Below are 22,285 nucleotides of genomic sequence, written 5' to 3'. Positions count from 1 at the left end.
AAAAAAATGATCTTATAATAGTCATCTTTAACCCGGAAGTAATACAACACAATCCTTCATTTTATGAAGGAGAAGAATAAGACCTAGAAAGTTTAAGTTTAATTTAATAAAAATTAATTTAGGGACCAATCCAAAATCATACATCATGATAGTGGTAATTCTAGTACTAAAATCTAGGACTCCTGAACCAAGTCTAGGAGGAATCATATAAATCCTCAATCTCAAGTTTCTCTTTTTTATATAGGAAGAAATCAAGGCCCAAAGAGGATAGAACTTAGCCATAGTCATATGTATATGTCTGGTCAGAGGGGCAAGGTAATTATATAATAAATATATCATAGCTTTATAAGTTGAAATGGGGCCTTAAGATCAATATTACTATATGTTGAGGTAAGTTTTTGTGTATTCCTTGACAAACACCCACACATGCAAATCACTATGACTATCCAAAACTAAATACAAAATATTAGGTTACCACATTGCAAAAGAAATGTTGTCATTCAGGCTTTATACCCAAAGTAACACAAAGGCTCACTGATTATAGCAGAAAAATATAAGAATTATTTAATATGTTCAACCAGGAACATTTTTGCACAGAACAGAGCACATGGCAAAATCATGGAGTATTGCCCTCTTGGTGACACACACTCAGTATACTGCAAGCTCATTTATGGAAGATCTTTTGGATATCAGATTCAGACAGCAAAGTGAAAAATCCTTTAATGTTGAGAATTCTGTACTGAATTCACAAGATCTTTCAGTGACACTAGAACTTCTAAAAGAGTAGATAAGTGGGCATCAAGAGAATTTCATACAAGGTATCACATTAATGTGACAAAGGACTTCATTGAATGGAAAACCAATTGGGAAGAAAAAAAAAAGTGCCCTTATAGAAATCATTTCCCTTCTCTAAGCCTCAGGTTCCATCTATGTAAAATTGTGGACCTGGACTAGATGGTCACTTAGTTTGCTTCCAGATGAAACAGAATATGATTACATAATTGCATATCTTTGTATATTTATCTAGGATAAGAGCCTGGTATTCCCCGAACATGAAGTACTATAGATACCATACAATTTCTCTTCCCTCTCTTACTCTTCCAAATCCTTTCAATTGTTGATATAGTCAAAGCCTCCACCTTCAGTTCTTACCCACTCTTTGCCAAGTGTATTTAGTGAGGGAAGAGTGGGCATTGTATTTTTGTTTGTTTTGTTTTGCATTTATGTGAAGAATTTTTAGAAGAGTCTAGGTTTAATGATTGGAAAATGCCCAGTAAATGGGAGCATTCTCAAAGGCTAAGAATAAATAAGTCAGCAGCACTTTTATTCCAAGTTGAATTCTCTCTACTGGACACTATTCCCTCTTTTTGACTCCTATTCAGTCACTATGTTCTGAAAACTAAGGTCCCTCTCTTGTTTCTATTTCTCTGTCTCTATCTCTCTCTGTCCCTTCCCCTTCCCCCTAAACTCTCTCAGAATCCTGAAGGCTTCTAGGGAGTTTGTAATTCAATTACTGTCTTACCAGCTTGATGCAGCAACCAAGGAACAACAGTGTCTTATTAATATGCTGATGCAGAGGTGCAAAAGTGTGTAGAATGCCCATTTGGATCAGGACTCTAAGCAAAGCGTGGAGTTGCCATGGAAACGAAGGAAGGCCATTAATTAGCTATCAAATGAAATCATTGGAAAAATCTGGACGTTGGCGTCTTTGACCCCATCAAAGCAGAGGGCAAGAGGCTGGTCAGAGCCACCAGCAAGGCCCTGTTTGATGATTAAAATTATGATTGCACAAAGGGTGAGACTTCCAGACATAAAAGTAGTGAGGCTGGTGTGCAATGAACCAGTGAATGTGATCAATGGCAACAGAAAATGGGATCACTTGGCTCAATTAATGCATTTGGGTGCCAGGAGTATCCATTCCCTACAAGGTCTGTCTACATAGAACAAGTTAACTAGTTTATAGGCACTTTCCCTCTTCCCTTTGGAAGGTTTAGAAATAGAGGTTTAAGATTTGGTTCCCTAAATAGAATTGCATGGGCAACTTCGAAGACTAGGGTGAAGAAAGAGGGAATAATATGAATTTATCAGAAGTCAACAGAGATTATTAACTTGGTGATATATTTTTAAACATAGATCAAGTTACATTTCTCAGTGGTAGACTCATGTTTTATTTGAGCACCACCATATCTAAACAGTGCAAAAACATCACTAAAATGGATACCTGGATTTCTGTGATGATATACTAGTTAAATATGAGACTCTAAAGGAAAACCTGATGGAATTCTCTTTCAAATTTTTCCCTTTCATTTAATATGCAAAACTAGGATTTCAAATTTGATGAAATTTCCTAGTGGTATTAGTGTGAGTCTTAGTTTTCAGGTCTCTGGGTTCTATATTAATTTATTCATTCAATTAATATCAGCTAAGTGCCCTCTCATATAGCCATCACATCTTCCTCGTTAGGTAGAAAAACTAACAGAAGAGTTTAATTTAAACAAATGATGCAATACTACAAACATTTCTAAGTTGCCTATTGTATAGAGTATGTTATGTTTACCTACGGAAGATATAAAGTTTAGTAATGGCATACTCCCTGCCCTCATGAAGCTTATAGTCAAATATGATAGAATGAAACTGAACAGAACAAATTGTAAGAAAAAAGCACAGAATTAAATTGAATAGGATTTTTGTGAACAGACTTTAAAGAACACATATTTCCCCAAGATCCACGCAAACAACATGATCCAGAGATATAGATATCTACATACTTCCACCCTGGTAGACAGAAAAAAAGGTTGCATTCCTGATATGAATTGAATATGGAGAGAGGATGGAATTTAAGAAAATTATATATACACAAATTCACATTTACTAAGTATATTTACTGATTTGACAAGTTCATTGTTGTAAATGATGTTTCTCTTTTTGACCCTATCCTGTCTTACATGCCAAGACCCATTTGTTAAGTAAATCTCTATCCTGTTTCCTTGCAGGCATTGCCCTTCTTCATTATTGCCAACAATTATTCTAACTTAAAACGATATCATTCTGGCATGACACAGATAGATATGTATATGTATATATGTGTATACATACATGTACATACATATTTATATTTGTTTATTTTAATGCTTCAAAATTCTTTTATTCACTTTGAGTCCTCTCAGATTTATTAGTTTTCATAAGTTATTGTGACTGAAAAATTTATCTTATGGTGGCTTGTCATCTAATGATGAGCTCAATACTTTATTAGGTAGGTTCTCCAAATAAAGACATGTCCTCTACTGTACTCATATTAAACGCCTTCTTTGCTTGGTAAGGTATTCTAAGCTAGTTTGTGCTCCACTGACATAGCCTTTGTGAATACAGTTACTTTTATGTCATGATAAGGCATCTGAGGAAGACTAATAGAGGACAATTATTTAAGCAAGCATACATGAAGACCTCACATTACCTAAATTTTAGCATGCAGCCAAATAGGCAACCCATGAAGATAGTTCATTAGCATGAAATTACTTTTGACAGGCACTATAATGGACCATAATCTGGGGCTAGAATGAGAGGATGAGATTTGGCTATATCAAATGAGGGAAAGAGTGGTGTTTTCATGATTCCAAACTTAGTCAGAAAAGACCATATTTTAAATATTAATATTCTTTTAGTGATGCCATAAAGTACTGAATCATGTAACTTTACTATTTTAGGAGAAATAGAATTGCAAGTGATCCCAGGAACATTGAACATAGTGGATTCAGTATATTATCTATAAAGTAGCTTTAAGTACATTATCAACTATGACTTGCCCAAGAAGTAGAATAAAAGATAGCAAGAATATCTCTGGATGGAAGTAAGAAATAAAGGATCAAAACCTAAGATAGAGGGGAAGGCTTCTAGGTTGTTGGAGGGAAAGTCTGATGGTGACTTTTGAAGATACATGGACAAGAATTTCACAAGATCAGATCATGTATATGAGTTGTCATCTACTTCAATGACATACCCACCTGGCTATGACTGAAGTATACATACATATACACATATATCAGTAAAAGTGTATATACACATACATAGAATTGGGAAATCAATGAAACTTTAGAAGCAATATGGAAGCCATCAATGCAATGTAAACAGATTGGAGTCAAGAACAGAAAAAAAATTGGAATAGTCAAACTAAAATGCCTATTAGAAGGTAGAAGAGACAGGGTTTGGGACTCAGAAAAGTAGTATTAATTTACACAGACATTAGTAAACTCCAAGAATTTGCTGATAATACACATCTTCTCCAGAAGTCATAGCATTTTAGATCTGAAAATATCCTTAGAGGACCCAAGATCGTAGATTTATATTATAGCAGTTTCCTCATCTGTAAAATGATCTCTCTGGGTCCTTCTAAGAGTCTATGATTCTCTTCAAGTTTTCTTGAAATATAAAATCCAATTTATAAAGATTCAGTTTATACACACATTTTTAGGAATGAATGAGTTTCATGAAGTCATATCAGAAACACCTGTGGATATGCATATGAATAAGAATACCAGTACAAGCAATATAATATTAACGATCCGTGAAACCAGATTATTCTTCCTTCCCCACCTCAAGGGTTTCACAGACATCAACTCAAGCAGCCCTACAATATGCAAAGAAGACATGAATGAGGTAGGGATTTTCAGGCTTTAAAATGAAGGTACAGTGTAGGAATTTAATCTATCTAGTGTCACACAGCAAATAAGGTGACAGCTACCAATGTCTTTCCACATCAAATTTTGTATGATCTGATTAGGAAGGATAAGTTATGTGGAATCAGGTTCTAAGCAGCCACAGCAAACCCATGAAACAGGCCAAGTTTGTTCTTGGTTTTACCCAGATTTCCCAGTCAAGGCCACCAATCATTTGTAGGCTTTTGTTCTTGTTCTGACTATGGTATCATAGTCTATTAAATATGAGAGAAAAATTAGAAGATAAAATGATAGAATAGAGAACATTGGCATGGAAAGGAATTTTAAGATATAGAATGAGAGAGCTTAAAGAAACCATAAAGTTCTTCTAGTGTAATATACCTCTCATTTTTCAGATGGAGATTCCCAGAGTGGTTAAATGACTTGCCCTAGATTACAGAGATAGAAACACAAATCCTGTCTGCTTGTCAAAGGTTCTTCCCACTACTCCTGGGCCTTAATCTTCTGGGCAAAGTAGGACTCAACATTGCCTGCTTACAGAAATGGGAGGGAAAATTTGGGGGCTAGAAAAGAAAAAGAGAAGTTTTCAATCTCTGTGGGTTAAGGGATATTCAGAACCCACAGAAGGAATTTAACAGGGCAAGTATAAACAGTTTCTGATGTAGAATCTGAATTTATCAATTTTCTTCACTGATGCTATTCTTTTCTGATATTGATTTACCCCGTAATTGAGCACTATACTACACAAATTCCTGATCTTCAGTAAGTTTTTGCTACTTAGATCAATCTTTTGTGACTGATGGGACCACCTGTCTTTTCTGGTTTGGGATAAATCTGTGTGCCCGAGTTTCCTGGCTATCCACTTGCCTAACTTGATAGTATCCTGAGCCTATGATAATCCTGAATTCTACTTCAACGTTTCCCTATGGAAAATCTGAGAGCTATAAGGAATCTAAGAGGTTGTCTTGTCCAAGATTTACTACAAGAATGATACCCCTGATAAGTTGTCATATGGATTGCATCCTCTAGTTAATTAGCTCATATTCTACTTTGGGGTAGCTATTATATTTAGCTAGTTTGTATTCCATATATAGATTCAAAACACAGATCTCTGCACATCTTTGTACTGGCACACAGGAAGACAATAAGCATTTATTCAACTCTTACTATATACCAAGTATACTGTCCTACCTTCTAGAGATTAAAGCACAAAGAAAAATTGTCCTTGCCATTAAGAAGCTTACATTCTAATGAGAGAAGATGAGATATAAAAAGAAGCTAAAGGGAAAGGGGATTTTGCTACCTATGAAAGTATGTGGTGACAAAATCTATAGAGTCAGAAGCATAGTAAGGAAGTGAACAAAGTATGACTGGCTTGGATCCATTCCCAAAATATAGATCCATGAATGGAACTCATCAAAGGAGTAAGGGAACATATTGTTGCTCCAGGGTTATAATATTTCAGTCTTGAAGGAAAACTTTCATGGTTAAAAAGCCTACTGAGTTATGGTAATATAGTCTAGGATATATAGAAGCACATAAGAGAAAGAAATGAAGAATGACTAGACTAAGACCATCTCTAAAATGGAGACCCATGAGGGTACTCACTCTTGGGAAAAGTGGAGTGAAATGAAGGAGGGATATTTGAGGATGAGTACCCCCCTCAAATAATGGAAAGTACTGGGTAATAAAGCAGATAAATTATGGTAGCAAAGTCCAGGAGAAATAGAAACACAGCTCCTAGTTATTCTCCTAAGGGTCAAGAAGAAAAATCTCACCTCTCTTCCTCATGACAGACCTTTAAATACTTGAAGAAAGCTGTTATGCCCCTTTGTCCTCCCTTAAGCTTAAGAGTTTTTTTCATACTTTAGAAGTTTCTTTGAGTAAAAATAATAAATAACCATAAATAGCATTTAGGTGTCACTCTAAGTTTAGGAGGGGTTTCCATATCCTTTATCTCATTTGATCCTTTCAATACTCTTTATTATGTCTTCATTTTAGAGAGAAGAAAACTGAGGTTTACAGAGAACCATAGAGTGATATGAAGAACCTTAGAGACATTCCCAAGAAGATATCATGGCCTAGAAAGGGACACTGGCTTTTTCAAGCTTGAACAGTCCCAGTAAATGGGATAAGAAAAAGTCAATTTCATCACACAGAGACACACAAAAATTCATGTAGAGTTTTTGGTCTTGTTTTTTAAACTCATCTTCTGTCTTAAAATCAGAACTGTGTATCATCAGTTCCAAAAAGAAGAGTGGTGAGAAATAGGTAATGGGGGTTAAGTGACTTGCCCAGGGTCACATGGCCTATCTGAGGCCATATTTGAATCCAGGACCTCCCATCTCTATGCCTGGCTGGCTCTCTATCCACTGAATCCCCTAGCTGCACCCCCCTAGATTTCTAAAGTAATCAAAAAGCTTTTCCTAGACTGTTTCTCTTGAATTTAAGACTTCAGAGAAGGTAAAGAAGTAATAAGAGAGAAGTAGTTATATGTACTGTTTCTTTCAGTTACTTCCAAATATGTATGTATATTTTCCCTACTAGATTTTCAGGAAGAAAGGAACAATTACCTAAATTTTAGATTTATTTAAGCGGAATACTCTCTATATAAAAGATATTCAATACATATTTGTTCAATGATTGAGCCTCTGTTTCAGTGAGGTGCAAATGACACTCTTTCATCTTTTCCACATAATTATGCCCACCTATATCTTCTATACAAGTGAAGTGACTGGTCCAAGGTCATATAGGTAATTAAATGCTGGGCAGGGTTCAAACTCTCTCTTCTCTGGCTTCTCACCCTGTCCTCTTTCTATTCCAAAATCTTGCTTCACAATGCTTTTATTTTGTTATTATTTTTTCCCATCAGTACCCAACCTCACATTCTTTGGGAGCTATAAACATTCCCGACATGACTGAATTGTCAAGAAAATGCCTTTTGTTTAAGCATAATATAAATGTAAAATAATCATGACGTTTCTTAAAATATACTGAACTGCTAATATACTTAATCTTGCATATCTAGTACTATTTATACTATAGTAATATAACAATATCATCATTAGGGAATGTCAAATGTGAAATTGCAAATTAGGCAGCAATGAAAGGAAATAGGTGTGGTCAAAAGCACTGTAGCTTCAGGATAAGTAATAGTTTTGGGTCCCTGCTCTATAATGACTAGCTAAGTGAATTTGGTAAACCATTTAGCTTCTCTAAGCCTCAGTTTCCTCATCTATAAAATGGGAGTAGTACTTTATGGTCTGACTCCCAGGGTGATTGTCAAGATTTGTTGCTCCAAAGAACATAAAATATTGTTCAGTCACAGCATCACAGACTCAATGAGTTGAAAGGACCATTGTACTGTCTGGTGTAATTGTTACCTAACTAAGGAAATCTTGGGCAGCATCTCCAACAAACTTCTTCTTGAATACCTCTAATGAGATGGAAACCGCCATCACAGAAGTCAGTACATTCCATCTAGAGCCAGTTCTAACTGTCAGGAATTTTTTTTTCCTATAACCTGTAACTTCCTAGGACTCCTAGGTTCACACTGTCCAAGTTTAATCTTAGGGCCTAACCCCAAAGCAACCATTCTCTTGCTTTTGTTCATTGCCCCCCACCGAGAGTATCTCCAAGTATACTCATGGCAAATATCATTCATGTTGAGATTTCACCAAATGTGGGAAATGAGAAAATTTCTCCCATATAATCACTCAAGCTACCAAATTCTTACTGGTTACAGGGTAACTATTTTATCCCTACCAAACATGCATAAGATGGAAAGGACTTACAAATGCTCATAAACATTTAGAAATGTAAGGAAGATGAATTAGAGATTCCTTTTGAGAAAACCTTTGATATTTTAATTCTGAAATATCCTATATAGTATTCCCAAAACAATGGAAGGAGCCTACAATAGAAAGTTTTCTGGATTTGAAGTTGGATGATCTGAGTTCCAATCTAAACTATATTGTATTACTTATTCAATTCTGGGCAGATTATTTAATTTCTCAAAGTGTTACTTCTTTCATTTGTAAAATGAAATTGTTGAATTATATAAGCCCCAACACCATTCTCAGCTCTATATTTAAGATTTTTTGATCTTTAAAATATATAATTCTACATACTCTATGGTTTAAAGATTCACCAGAAGGTTAACATGGTCTTTTGGTCTGTTCACTGTACTAAAAAAGATAAAGAGAGGGAAGTTTTGTTCCTTGAGGGAAGTTTGGACTTTCGGTATGGAGAGAGGGAAAGAGAGGAGAAACTCCCTCTTCTCAAAGGAGAGTTCAGGGAAGACAGCAGATGTAACAAGTTGGCTCAGATATAGGAGAGGGGTTTGAAGATTTCCCCCCTTCTACTTTCCCTCCTTAGCTAAAGCTACTCTCCCCAATTCACTCTTGTCCCTCTTGCCCCCCCTCCACTACTTGAGACCAAAAGGTCTCCCTTGATCTGTTCATTCACACTTAGCTTGGGAAACAGATAACTTTTAATGTTAACTCAATCAGGTAATACAAAAGAAATAATGGGCAGGAAAGAATGGCAAAAGGAAAGTGGGGAAAGGAGGTCCCTGCCTCTATCTAAACCCTTTCCCCTCCCTCCTCAAGTTTTGGGGGAATTTAGGCCATGGCAGCCTGAGCCACCCTGAGAGAACGTCAGGTTGACTCACCCCTGGGCAACAGGAGCTGAGGTAAAGTCTGCTTAGTTTTCTCTTCAGAAGTCCCTTCAATTGGGAAGTGTTGGGAGGAAAGATTTCCAGTCACCAGCAGGAAAATGGATAACCCTTATGAGAAAGTCTTTTTTCCAACTTCTCTCTTCAGCTTCTTAAGACCAAGAGACCCTCATTGTTCTCCAAGCCAGAATCTCCTCCTCCTCCAGAATCCACTCCTGGGGCCCTTCCACCATTGAGGTGATCCATTTCACATACTCTTCAACCTGGCACTTTTTCTCTAGTGCCAGCCTCTGTCACATTATCTAGTAGGTTGGTTGGTTTTTGGAAATGTCTGGATCTATAATTTCATTTGTATAGTTAAAAAAAAAAAACCCTTCGACCAATGCAAGATAGAAATTTATGGTCTTAGAGTGTTGCACAGAATACTTAAAATTTTAGTGACTTACACAAAGTTACAAAATTAGTATGTGTCACAGTTAAGTCTTAAAGTTGGGTGTCCCCAATTCTGCAGCTAACAGTCTATCCTCTATGCCATACTTCCCCTCAAATATAGTTTTGGGGCTGCTAACAAATAGTCCCACACCTTTTGCCCTTCACTCTAAATAACTTTCAAGTAGTCTTTTCTCTCTAAGAAGGACTCTGAATAAGAACTACTTGAATTATCTATTTTTTCCACTTCCATTTAGTATGTTGTATCAGAAAATCCCTTTCTTTATCTAGATCTGATCCTAGAACTTTCAGATTAGGTATTATCCAAAATATGACCCAAGTTATTTCTCTTCTCTGTTAGAAAAGTAGTTTCCAGAATAATAGTACCAAAGAAACTAAAAATATTTCCAATTCTATAAGGAAATTTGGGATTCAGGATCATTGCCATTAAACCACCCTTTCCAGTTAATATACAGGTATGTCTACATTCTGTCATGTAACTCAACAAGTTGAATAGAGTTCTTTGGGAAGCAACTCAAGTGCAAAAAATAAAAATCACAAGTCCTACAGGAATCTTTACTGCTTGATAAGGATATTTTATTCCTCAGATTTTACTTGGCACTTTTCATTTATTTAATATGTGTATATATATATATATATATATATATATATCTTAGTTATATGTTCATCTTGGTTGCTTTTTTCTCCTCTTAGGTAATGCATTTCAATAAGTCAGAGACTAAACTGTATATTTCCTAGATATTGTATACAGTGCAGTATGCATGGTAAATGTTTAATAAATTTATTGATTTAATTTGATTTGATATTCCATGTCCTATCAGTCTATGTTCTAAGTCCTTTACAGCATTTAATATCTATGTACTTGGGTTCCTTCCAGTTCTGACATTTTATGATTTTTCTCTTTTCCTATTATTAGTCTCTATTACCTTTCTCTACCCCACTACTGCCAGCAAACAAAGTAAAGACAGACATGATCTCTTCCATTTTTATACTCTTATGCCACTAATTCAGCAAGATGTATTGTTTTAACTTAAGGCCACAGTTCCTCATATGTACCATGAAGAAGATGGCTTTGTTTGACAGTTGTAGTAAAATCTACCTTGCGCTGTGTTTTTCTAGGATCCTCCATTGGACTATTGGCTTCATGATGATAGAAATCATGACTTGTACTGACTGCTTTGTCTCCACTAGAGTGTTTAGCACAGAATCTTTTCAATTATGAATGAATGCATGATTGAATGAAGACATTCAATAGGTACTGCACTTCACTGTTTATCTAAGAAATATAGGCAAATAATAAAGGAACAAAACAAGGGAAGATGAAAAAAGATATATGAGAGGAGAATCACAGAATCTGAGTCTCAGAATTGGAAGGGAACTCAGTGGGCTATACCTCAACAAGGATTTCATGAGCAATGCATCCAAAAAGTAGTCATCCAGAGATATCCACTTGATGCTGAGGCTTCTGTAAGGCAGAAATATGCTTCATTGCAACTTCCAAACTTTTCTTCTCTTTTCCTCCTCTCCAAACCAGCCAACCAATAAACACTTTTTAAGCACTTACTTTGTGCCAGAGACTGTGTAAATCACTAGGAATACAGTGAAAGGAAGCATAATTCTTGCTCTTAAGTAGTTCACAGGAAATTAAGGGAGACAAGATGTAAATAACTATTTTTTAATTTATTTTTTTCCTCAATTACATATAAAAACAGTTTCAAACATTTTTTCAGAGTATTGAGTATCAATTTATCTTCCTACCTCCCTCCCTCCCTGCCCTCACGCTGGATTGACTTGGTAAGCAATCTTATTTAGATTTTTCATGCATGTGCAATCATGTAAAACATTTTTTTCCACATTAATATTTTTTTGGAGAAGGAAACTTAAACAAAAAAAGAAAGAAAGTGAAAAAAGTTTAGTTTGATCTGGATCCAGATTCCATCAATTCTTTCTCTGGAAGAAAATGACTATTTTTTCTCATAAATCCTTTGGGATTATTTTTGATCAATGAATTGCTGAGATTAGTTTAGTTATTTGCAATTGTTCATTGTACAATACTCTTGTCACTGTGTACAATGTTCTCCTGGTTCTGCTTATTTCACTCTGCTTCAGTTTGTATAAGTTCTTCCAGATTTTCATGAGCTCCTCCTGCTCATCATTTCTTACAGTACAATAGTATCCCATTACAAACATACCACAACTTACCTAAGCCATTCCCCAACTGATGGGTATTCCCTCATTTTCCAATTCTTTGGCCCTACACAAGGAGATCTTTTACATATTTTTGTACATATAGGTCCTTCCCCCTCTTTAAAAAAATCTCTTTGGGATACAAAACTAGTATTGGTTTTGCTGAATTAAAAGATAAATACTGCTTTATAGCCTTTTGGTGATAGATCCAAATTGCTCTCCAGAATGATTGAATCAGTTCACAACTCCCCCCAAGAGTGCATTAGTGTCTCAATTTTATCTACATCCTCTCAAGTTTTGTCATTTTCCTATTCCATCATAACAGCCAATCTGATAAATATGGAGGTTGGAGTGGTACCTTTGAGTTGTTTTAATTTGTTTTTCTCTAGTTAATAGTGAGATAGACTATTTTTTGCATGACTATAGAGATTTTTAATTGCTTTTTCTGAGAACTGCCTGTTCATGTCCTTTGACCATTTATCATTTGATGAATGACTTTTATTCTTATACATTGGACACATTTCTCTGTGTATTTGAGAAATTAGGCCTTTATTAGAGAAATGTAAAATTTTTGTACCATTATGATTACTGTGCATTATAGCCCATCCTATCTCCCCATCTAATTTCAGACCACCACCTTTCCCCAATTTGCAATCTTTTCTATCAGCCAAAACCCCTTCTCTATCCCCTTCCCATTCTATTTTCTTGAAGGGTAAGACAGATTTTTATTGATTTTGTTCTTCCTTCATTAAGTCAATTCCAATGAGAACAAGATTTATGTGTTCCAATCCCCACCTCTTCCATCGTTCCCTCCACTCTAGAAGCTTTTTCATCTTTTTTATGTAGGATAATTTTATTCTGGATATGTAGGTAGAATTACCCCCATTCTATTTTTTCTTTCCCCCTCTTTCCAATGCATTCCTCTTTCTCATGCCTTATTTATTTTATTTTTGCATCATTTCATCATATTCAACTCATACCCTTCTCCTCTGTCTATCTATACTCCTTCTAACTGCCCTAATAATGACAGTTCTTAGGATTTACAAGAATCATATTCCCATGAAGGTATGTGAACAATTTAACCTTATTGAATATCTTTTGATTCCTCTTTTCTGTTTCCCTTTTTGTGTTTCTCTTGAATCATATATTTGACAGTCAAATAGTCTATTCAGTTTTCATCTTTACATCAGTAATGTTTGAAAGTTCTCTGTTTCATTTAATGTCCTTCCCTCCTCCCCTCCCCCCCAAAGATTATACTTAATTTTACAAGGTTAGTGATTCTCAGTGAAGTCCTAGATCCTTTGCCCTCTGGAATATCATATTCTAGGCCTTACAGTTTTTTATTGTAGAAATTGATAAACTTTGTGTTATCTTTTCTGTAGCTCCATAATATTTGAATTTTCTTTTTGACTGCTTGCAAAATTTTCTCCTTGATCTGGAAATTCTGGAATTTGACTATAATATTCCTGAAAGTCCTATTCTGAGAGATCTCTTTCAGGAAGTTATTGATAGATACTTTCAAGTTCTCTTTCCCCCTCTAGTTCTAAAATATCAGGGCAGTTTCCTTGATAATTTCTTAAAAGATGATGTCTAAGCTCTTTTTTTTTTTGAGCATGGTTTTCAGATAGTCCAATAATTCTCAAATTATTTCTTTGGGATTTATTTTCCAGGTCAGTTATTTTTCCATTGAGAAATTTCACATTTTTCTATATTTTTTTCCATTCTTTTTACTTTGATTGTTTCTTGATGTCTTGTGAAAACATTAGCTTCCACTTGCCCAATTCTAATTTTTAATATATGATTTTCTGGAGTGATCTTCTTTGCCATTTTGCCATTTCCACTTTTGAAAGAGTTCTTTTCCTTGGTGAAATATTGTACCTATTTTTTCATATGTCCAATTCTGCTTTTTAAGAAGATTTTTCTCTTCAGTGGATTTTTGTACCTCTTTTACCATTTAGCCTAGTCTTTTTTTAAAAGATATTAATTTCTTCAGTATTTTTATGCCTCCTTTACCTGTTGACTCTTTTTAATGATTTCTTTGTATCACTTTCATTCATTTCCTCAATTTTTCTTCTACCTCTCTTGTTCAATTTTTAAAATCTTTTTTGAGCTCTTTCACTTTTTTTTTTTGTCTTGAGAGGAATTCATATTTTTCTTGGAGACTTTAGATGCAGCAATATTGACTTTCTTGTGTTCTTTTGAGTTTGTGTTTTGGTCTTCCCTGTCACCAAAACAACTTTCTCTTTTGAGTTTATTATTTTTGTTTGCTCATTTTCCAACCTTTTTCTTTTCTTTTCTTTTCATTAAAAAAACTGTTAAAGTTGATCTCTGTAACTGTGGTGAAGGGAATTCTATTCCAAGCTTTAGGTTATTTGTGCAGCTGCCATCAGAGCTGGCTCTGGGGATCTATTTGTTTTCAGTTCTTCCAAGGTGATATGATGTAAAAGAGGCATATTTAATACTCTCCAAGACTGTGTTCTTCTCTGTGAGTAAACTAGGGTCCCTTGTTCCTCTGTAGCCACAAGTGTTGGTGTATGCTTGTCCTTCTCCTCCTCCTGAAGCTATGACCAAAGGACTACTTCCTGGATCTCTGTATGGTCAAAGCAACTAGAGTCTTGACCCAGAGCCAGCAAAAGATCCCTGTAAGTTCCTTCTGAGCAGTTGTTTAACCCTCCTTACCATCATGGCTAAGAGTTCTGGATGTCTTAACTGCTGATTCAGTTATCTGTTATTTTGGGTTGCCTTGACATATTGCTTTGTGTTCCCAATGTATTATATCTTTTGTTTTGGCCTTCTAAGTTGTTTTAGGCTGAAAAACTATTTCCCTTTGTCTTTTGTGGGTTACAATTCTCCAAAATTCATTTTGACGTGTTATGTGATAGTTTTTTTGAAGGGTGATTTGGCAGAAATTAGGTGGGTTTGTGTAGCTTCTCCACCAATTTGCAAAAGATTATTTATAAACAAGCTACATACAGGATGAATTGGAAATAATCATGTAAAACAATTAAAATCCCTCTTATTGATTGACCTACATGTGGACAGCTATGATATTTCCCTTATATCTTTTCTTCTTTAGGCCAACTATTTCAAATTTCTTCAACTAATCTTCTTGATATGGTATTGAGGTCCCTCAACATCTTTGTTGCTCTCCTCAGAATTTGTTTAGCTTATTAATATCCTTCCTAAATGTGGTGATTAGACTCTAACACAGTACTTTAAATCTGGTCTAAGCAGGGCAGAACACAGTAGGAGTATCCTATTTCTAGTCTATAACTCTTTCTTTTAATAAGTATTAGATAACTTTAGTTTTTTGGCCACCATATCACACCACTGATTCATATTGAGCTTATAATCAACTAATAATATGAAATTCTATTGACTTAGAGCTCTCTCATCTTGTATTTATGAAGTTGATATTTCGTTCTATCCATGTCTCTCTACCCCCTCCCTATTCTCCCAGTTTATCATCAATATTTTGGCTTTGAATTCCACTCTTAACAATCAAAAGCCTTGATTGGCTGGTTCCCCTAGACACTATAGTTTAATCTTGAAATCTTTGATTACTTATTCTATTGCCTTGCCAAATCCTGTGTTACCTCTATATCTACCTTATCCATTCCTACTTAAGTGCTGTTAAATGGTTTTAGAAAAATGAATGTTTTTCTTTTTGCAATCTAAGATCACTACAAATGCATATTTAATCTCTTCTGAATCCTATATGTTGATCCCCCCCCCCCTTTTTCTTACTAACTTACTATTATAGTCTCTATAACTATTCCAAACCTTCTTGACTCAGGGTTCACATAGAATCTTTCCCATTCCCTCTCTCTTTCTAACTCAGTTGAAGACATTGCTTTCTATTACACTGAGTAAATATGGGTAGTTATTATTTATTGATTTTTCCTAACTCCAAACTTTAAAACATTTCTATATCATCTGCATTATCTTCTTCTTTGCCCTAGGGTTTATGATATAGATTTTCAAGGTCAAGATAATCCATTCTATTTGGTTTCTTTAGTCCATCCTCTCTGGTAACTTGCCCATTTGCTCATTCCCTCTCTTCCATATTCAATTTATATTTCCTCACTGGCTCCTTGTCTCTCCTATCTTTATTTTTTATGTTTTGAAAATTTTATTTGGTCAATTTAGAACATTATTCCTTGGTTACAAGAATCATATTCTTTCCCTCCATCCCCTTCCCCCATTCCTTCCAGTAGCTGATGTGTAATTCCACTGGGTTTTACATGTGTCCTAGATCACAACCTATTTCCATGTTGTTGATGTTTGCACTAGGATGATCATTTAGAGTCTATATCCCCAATCACATCCCCCTCGACTCATGTAATCAAGCAGTTGCTTTTCTTTGGTGTTTCTACTCCCACTCCTTTTCCTCTGAATGTGGATAGTGTTCTTTCTCCTAGATCCCTCCAAGTTGTTGAGGATCACTTCATTGCCACTAATGGAGAAGTCCATTAAAATTAATTGTACCACAGTGTATCAGTCTCTGTGTATAATGATTTCCTGGTTCTGTTCCTCTCGCTCAGCATCACTTCCTGGAGGTTGTTCCAGTCCCCATGGAATTACTCCACTTTATTATTCCTTTTAGCACAATAGTATTCCATCACCAACAAATAGCACAATTTGTTCAGCCACTCCCCAATTGAAGGGCATCCCCTCATTTTCCATTTTTTTTTTTGCCAGCACGAAAAGCGCAGATATGAATATTCTTGTACAGGTCTTTTTCCTTATCATCTCTTTGGTGTATAAACCCAGCAGTGCAATGGCTGGATCAAAGGGCTGTTAGTCTTTTAGTGCTCATTGGGCATAGTTCCAAATTGCCCTCCAGAATGGTTGGATCAATTTACAACTCCACCAGAAATGTATTAATGTCCCAATTTTGCCACTTCCCCTCTAGTACTCATTACTTTCTTTTACTTTCATGTTAGCCAATCTGCTAGGTGTGAGGTGATACCTCAGAGTTGTTTTCATTTGCATCTCTCTGATAATAAGAGATTTAGAACACTTTTTCATGTGCTTATTAATACTTTTGATTTCTTTATCTGAAAATTGCGTAGTCATGTCCCTTGCCAATTTATCAATTGGAGAAAGACTTGATTTTTTGTACAATTGATTTAGCTTTTTATAAATTTGAATAATTAGACTTTTGTCAGAGGTTTTTGTTATGAAGATTTTTTCCCAATTTGTTGCTTCCTTTCTAATTTTGTTTGCATTGGTTTTGTTTGTATTGTTTTGATGACCACTGCTTTATAGTATAATTTGAGATCTGGTACTGCAAGGCCAACTTCCTTCACATTTTTTTCATTATTTCCTTGCATATCCTTGACCTTTTGTTCTTCCAAATGAACTTTGTTATGGTTTTTTCTAATTCAGTAAAAAAGTTTTTTGGTAATTCAAAGGGGATGCTCCTAAATAAGTAAATTAATTTGGGTAGGATTGTCATTTTTATTATGTTAGCTTGTCCTACCCATGAGCAATCAATGTTTTTCCAATTGTTTAGATCTAGTTTTAATTGTGTGGAGACTGTTTTGAAGTTGCGTTCGTATACTTTGTCTTTGTTTGTCTCAGTAGATAGATTCCTAAGTATTTTATATCGTCTAGGGTGATTTAAAATGGAATTTCTCTTTCTAATTCTTGTTGCTGAGATGTGTTGGAAATATATAGAAATGCTGATGACTTATGTGGGGTTATTTTGTATCCTACAACTTTGATAATGTTGTTGATTATTTCTACTAGCTTTTTAGTTGATTCTCTAGGATTCTTTAAGTAGACCATCCTATCATCTGCAAAAAGTGATAGCTTTGTCTCCTCATTGTCTCTCCTATCCTTAAAAACACTTCATGTGACATGTTATACAAGTCATATGATATCTCTGAACCTCAATCTATCATCCATAAATTGGGATATTCTTAAAATTTTTTAAATCACATATAACTCTAAATCTATAATCCTTTTAAAAAAATTTAGGACATGTAAAAATTAGGAAATTTTCTAAACAAACAGATAAGAAAGAAGGAAGCAATCATAAAGAATTGTTTTTAAAAGGCCAACAATTTTAGAAGAAAAAATACTTAATCAGGGAGGGGCACAGTAGTATAATTATAATATTCCTTAGCTTAGAAGTACAGAGTTCTCTTTCATATCTCATCTAGTTCTAATACTTCCTATTTATCTGACCCATGGCTGGTCAATCAAACTTTCAAGCCTTTATTTCTCTCTCTTTCTCTCTCTGTATATATATATATATATATATATATATGTATATATATATATATATATATATATGTTGTTGTTGTTGTTGGTAACATAATAGTATAATACCACAATGTTACCAACTGTTTAGGCTTGTTGTGAGAAAGTTAGTTTGCAAATTATAAATAGTTATAACTATATGGACTATTACTATAGTGGAGGTTGAATTAACCAATATGGTCTGTGCAATGAATTGTGAACCCAGAGTTTATGGATATGAAAACTTCTAGGTAGTCTGAAAACAAGGAAACTTGTATTTGCAGTAGTTGGGGGTGAGAAACTCCCTGCTTGAGGGATCCAGCACTGATATGACTTGACACTTTGAGATGATGCAAGAAAACCTGAAAGATATCTTTTTTCTCCCCCCCACCCCCATTGGCAATTGCAGGAGGACAATATTCTTAGTTATTCTGCCTTCAATCCTCCATCCTCGTCTAACTCCAAGATTTCCAGTGAGAGATGGAGCTAGTCTGTACCTCTCCACTAAGGTATCATGTTGAATTCATCCACATGGGTGCTATTGCAAGGAACTCAAGCATTCATAATCAGCCCATGACCCTTGGCTGCCTTTTCCACATGATGTTAGTTATTTTCTCATTTTAGAAGAATGACTATCTATTTGGAGAGTTAGAGAAACTCTTTTTATTTTTAAGTCTAGAGGTCCTAAATCTTTGTGGTCAGGAATGAATGAAAGGACAGAGGAGAGTATGCATCAACTACTAATGGGATCTTGGAGAAAATGATCACTAACATGAATATTAGATCAATCCTGACATGCTATATGTACCAAGAGTTATTTGGACATTATAGAACTGAGGTTAAATATAATGTGAATAATCAATAAACCACAAATTGCTTTATGTTTAGGTGATTTTAAATAACCTCTTGAATTGTTAACTGGGGGAAAACTCTATGAAGGAAGTTTCTCTGATAATTATCTCATTTCTAAGATTTATAAGGAACTAATTCAAATTTAAAAGAATAAAAGCCATTCTACAATTGATAAATGGTCAAAGGATATGAACAGACAGTTCTCAAAGAAAGACGTTCAACCTATCCGATCTATAGCTATGTGAAAAAAGTTTCAGATCACTAATGATTAGAGAAATGTAAATTAAAATGAATCTGAGATTTCATCTCCATCCATGTCCATCACGTTAACAAAAAGAAAAATAGAAAATATTGGAGAATATGGAGGAAAATGAATACCTTGTTAACATGATGGAAAAATTGTGAATTGGCCTAGTCATTCCAGAAAGCAGATTGGAATTTTGTCTTAAAAGTTACTGCTATTACTTGGCCCTATTCCCCAAAGAGATCAAAGAAAGAAGAAAATGTACTCTATGTACAAAAATATTTGTAGTTGTTCTTTTTGTAGTAGCAAAGAACTCAAACTCATAAGTCATTCATTATTTGGAAAATGGCTATAAAATTACAGTATAAAATGATATTAAAAAATGAAAGGACAATTTTCAGAGAAAACTGGGAAGATTTGAATAAACTGACACAGATTATTTTGAACTGAACCAACAGAATTATTTATACTATTTTGATATTGTAAAGATGAATAATAATGATGAATAAATACTTAAAAATTTTGATCACTACAATAATCAATCATTATTTCAATATGACAGTGATGACACATAATACTCTCCACCTGACTAAGAGATGATAGACTAATGTGCAGAATGAGACACACATTTTTGAGCAAAGCACATATGGAAATCAGTTTTACTTGACTGTTCATATTTGTTAGAAGAGTTTTGTTTTTCTAAGGGGCAAGGTTGGGAGAAGTGAGAGAGAAAAAATAAAAATTTAATAATTAAAAAATTATCAATTTCCCAGTTATGTATAACAGTAGTTAGAACTGCTATTTGTTTAATTTGTCTGACAGTCAGAATCTTTTGATTTTACCATTTCTTTTGTATTTAAGAAATAAATATCTACTCCATAACTGATTCATGTTTTACATTGAATACCTTTCAACACCTTTCCCTCTTTGAGGAGAAATCCTAGATGTGAATCTAAATCTAAGCTATATAAATTGTTCTTGGAACTCTGTGGGGAAGAGTTTAATGAGTCAAAGAATACCAGAAAAATGAGCACAATCCACTTTTCACTAGAGGCCAGGCTCTCTTAAGACAGCCTGTTCTAGACCAACAAGTGCTTAGAGAAGGGTCATCCTTAGGGAGAAGGAGTGGGTATAGTTGCCCCACTGCTATGGGAATAAAGTTAGATATCAATGAAGATGTGCAGAATCATACAGCAAAAAAAAAAAAAAAAGTACTCCTTCTAGGGTTACAGAATCTGGGTTCAAATCATGCCCCTGATACTTACTATTAAAATGACTTCATAAGTCACTTAACCTCAGTTTCCTTGTCTATAAAATTAGGTGGTTAGATTAGATGGAATTTAAATTACTTTCCTGCTCTGGAGCTATGATCCTGTGATCTAACGGCTATATTTAATCTCCTCATTCCTCATTAGTATAGGTAGAAGATTCTCAATGCTTTTTATTTTTTTATTTTTTGGATTTTTGCTCACATTTTAGTCTGGTCTGATTATAATTTTATCAGAGTGATAAACTACAGGAATGAAAACTGAATGAATGCAGATAAGGTACTTAAAAAACCCAACAACTTATCTTCTGTTTTGCTGACATCTCTAGTATATAAAGGCAAGGGCTAGGCAAACAGTTTTATATGACTTGCCCAGGGTCACATAGCTAGGAAGTATCTGAGATTAGATTTGAACCCAGATCTTCCCAAGACTCTAAACTTGGCATTCTATCTGCTGTACCACCTTGCTGCCCCGATAAGGGATTTTTACCTGTAATAATACAAATAAATATCTATCTTTTACAGTCTTAGAGGGTTTTCTGAGTTATGGGACCTGTTCAGCTAATATGTGTCAGAATTGGGACTTGAATTCAAATCTTCCTGATTCCAAGAATGCCCTCTATCCAAAATATTACAATATCTTTTATTTTGGCCACTGTATTTTCCTATGATTTCAGCACAGCACCTATATGATCTGTTGGAAGTAGCTGATATTATTTTTCTAAGTCTTTGTTTTAAAGCAATTTCTAAAATGGCAGAGAAAGAGCAGAGTAAAGACCGAGTTTAAAGAGTTAGAAAGAGAAGAAACCCAAGGGGGTTGTTCCAAGTTCTCTTCCTCTCTGACAGAGCCTGGCATTGGAGTCGCCCCATTTCTGAGTACAAGCAAGTTGCTAAGCAACACCCTTAGAGAAGCAAAGAGTGAGCCCTGAGCCATTATATTAATTGCTGTTATTGCAGTCCTGAAACAAACCAAACTTTTGCTTAAATCTCTACCTTCCCATGTGAGGGGCACCTGCAAAGTTGGAGCTCAGAAAGTGGAAGGACAAGCCACTTAATAAATGGGTGGAGAGGCAGCCTAAGAAGAAACAGAGAAAAGTTTGAATTACAGAGTATTTACTTAAAGAAATAGTATTATTTATTCCAAATAATTTATTAACTTGGCCAGCTAAGAAACAGAGAAGCTGGAGTGATACAGTGGAAAGGATGCTGAACTCAGATTATCAGTATTCTAATATTAGCTCTTTCTTCCCTCTGTCTGGACAAATCCTTTATTTCTTTGGGCCTCAGTTTTACCATATTTAAAAATGAAGAGTTGGGCAATCTGACTTCTAAGATGTTCTCAGCCATGAAGTCTATATTTCTATAAGCTTATGAATGAACTCTAATTCATAGATTGCTAGAATTCGAAGGTTTACCATCTGTCCTCATAATGATTCTGTGATCTGGGTAGGTTAGGCAAGTCTGTCACCCTCTTCATCTTTACTGGACCTTTTTGAGATGCATTAGGCTGCAAGGATTGCTCTTTGAACTTCTTTAAACTCTACCTTCCTGTCACACTCTTCTTCCCTTTTCTGAAAATTTTATGTTCCATGATGGGAAGTTCTGTACTTCATACCCAATATCTATATAAGCAGAACATCAAGGCAACCCCTACCATTTCTCAATTTGTAACATCAGAAATGAGATAC

Source organism: Monodelphis domestica, chromosome 1 (genome assembly GCF_027887165.1).
Source record: "Monodelphis domestica isolate mMonDom1 chromosome 1, mMonDom1.pri, whole genome shotgun sequence".
NCBI classification, from domain to species: Eukaryota; Metazoa; Chordata; class Mammalia; order Didelphimorphia; family Didelphidae; genus Monodelphis; species Monodelphis domestica.
Note: the sequence above shows the minus strand (reverse complement) of the source record.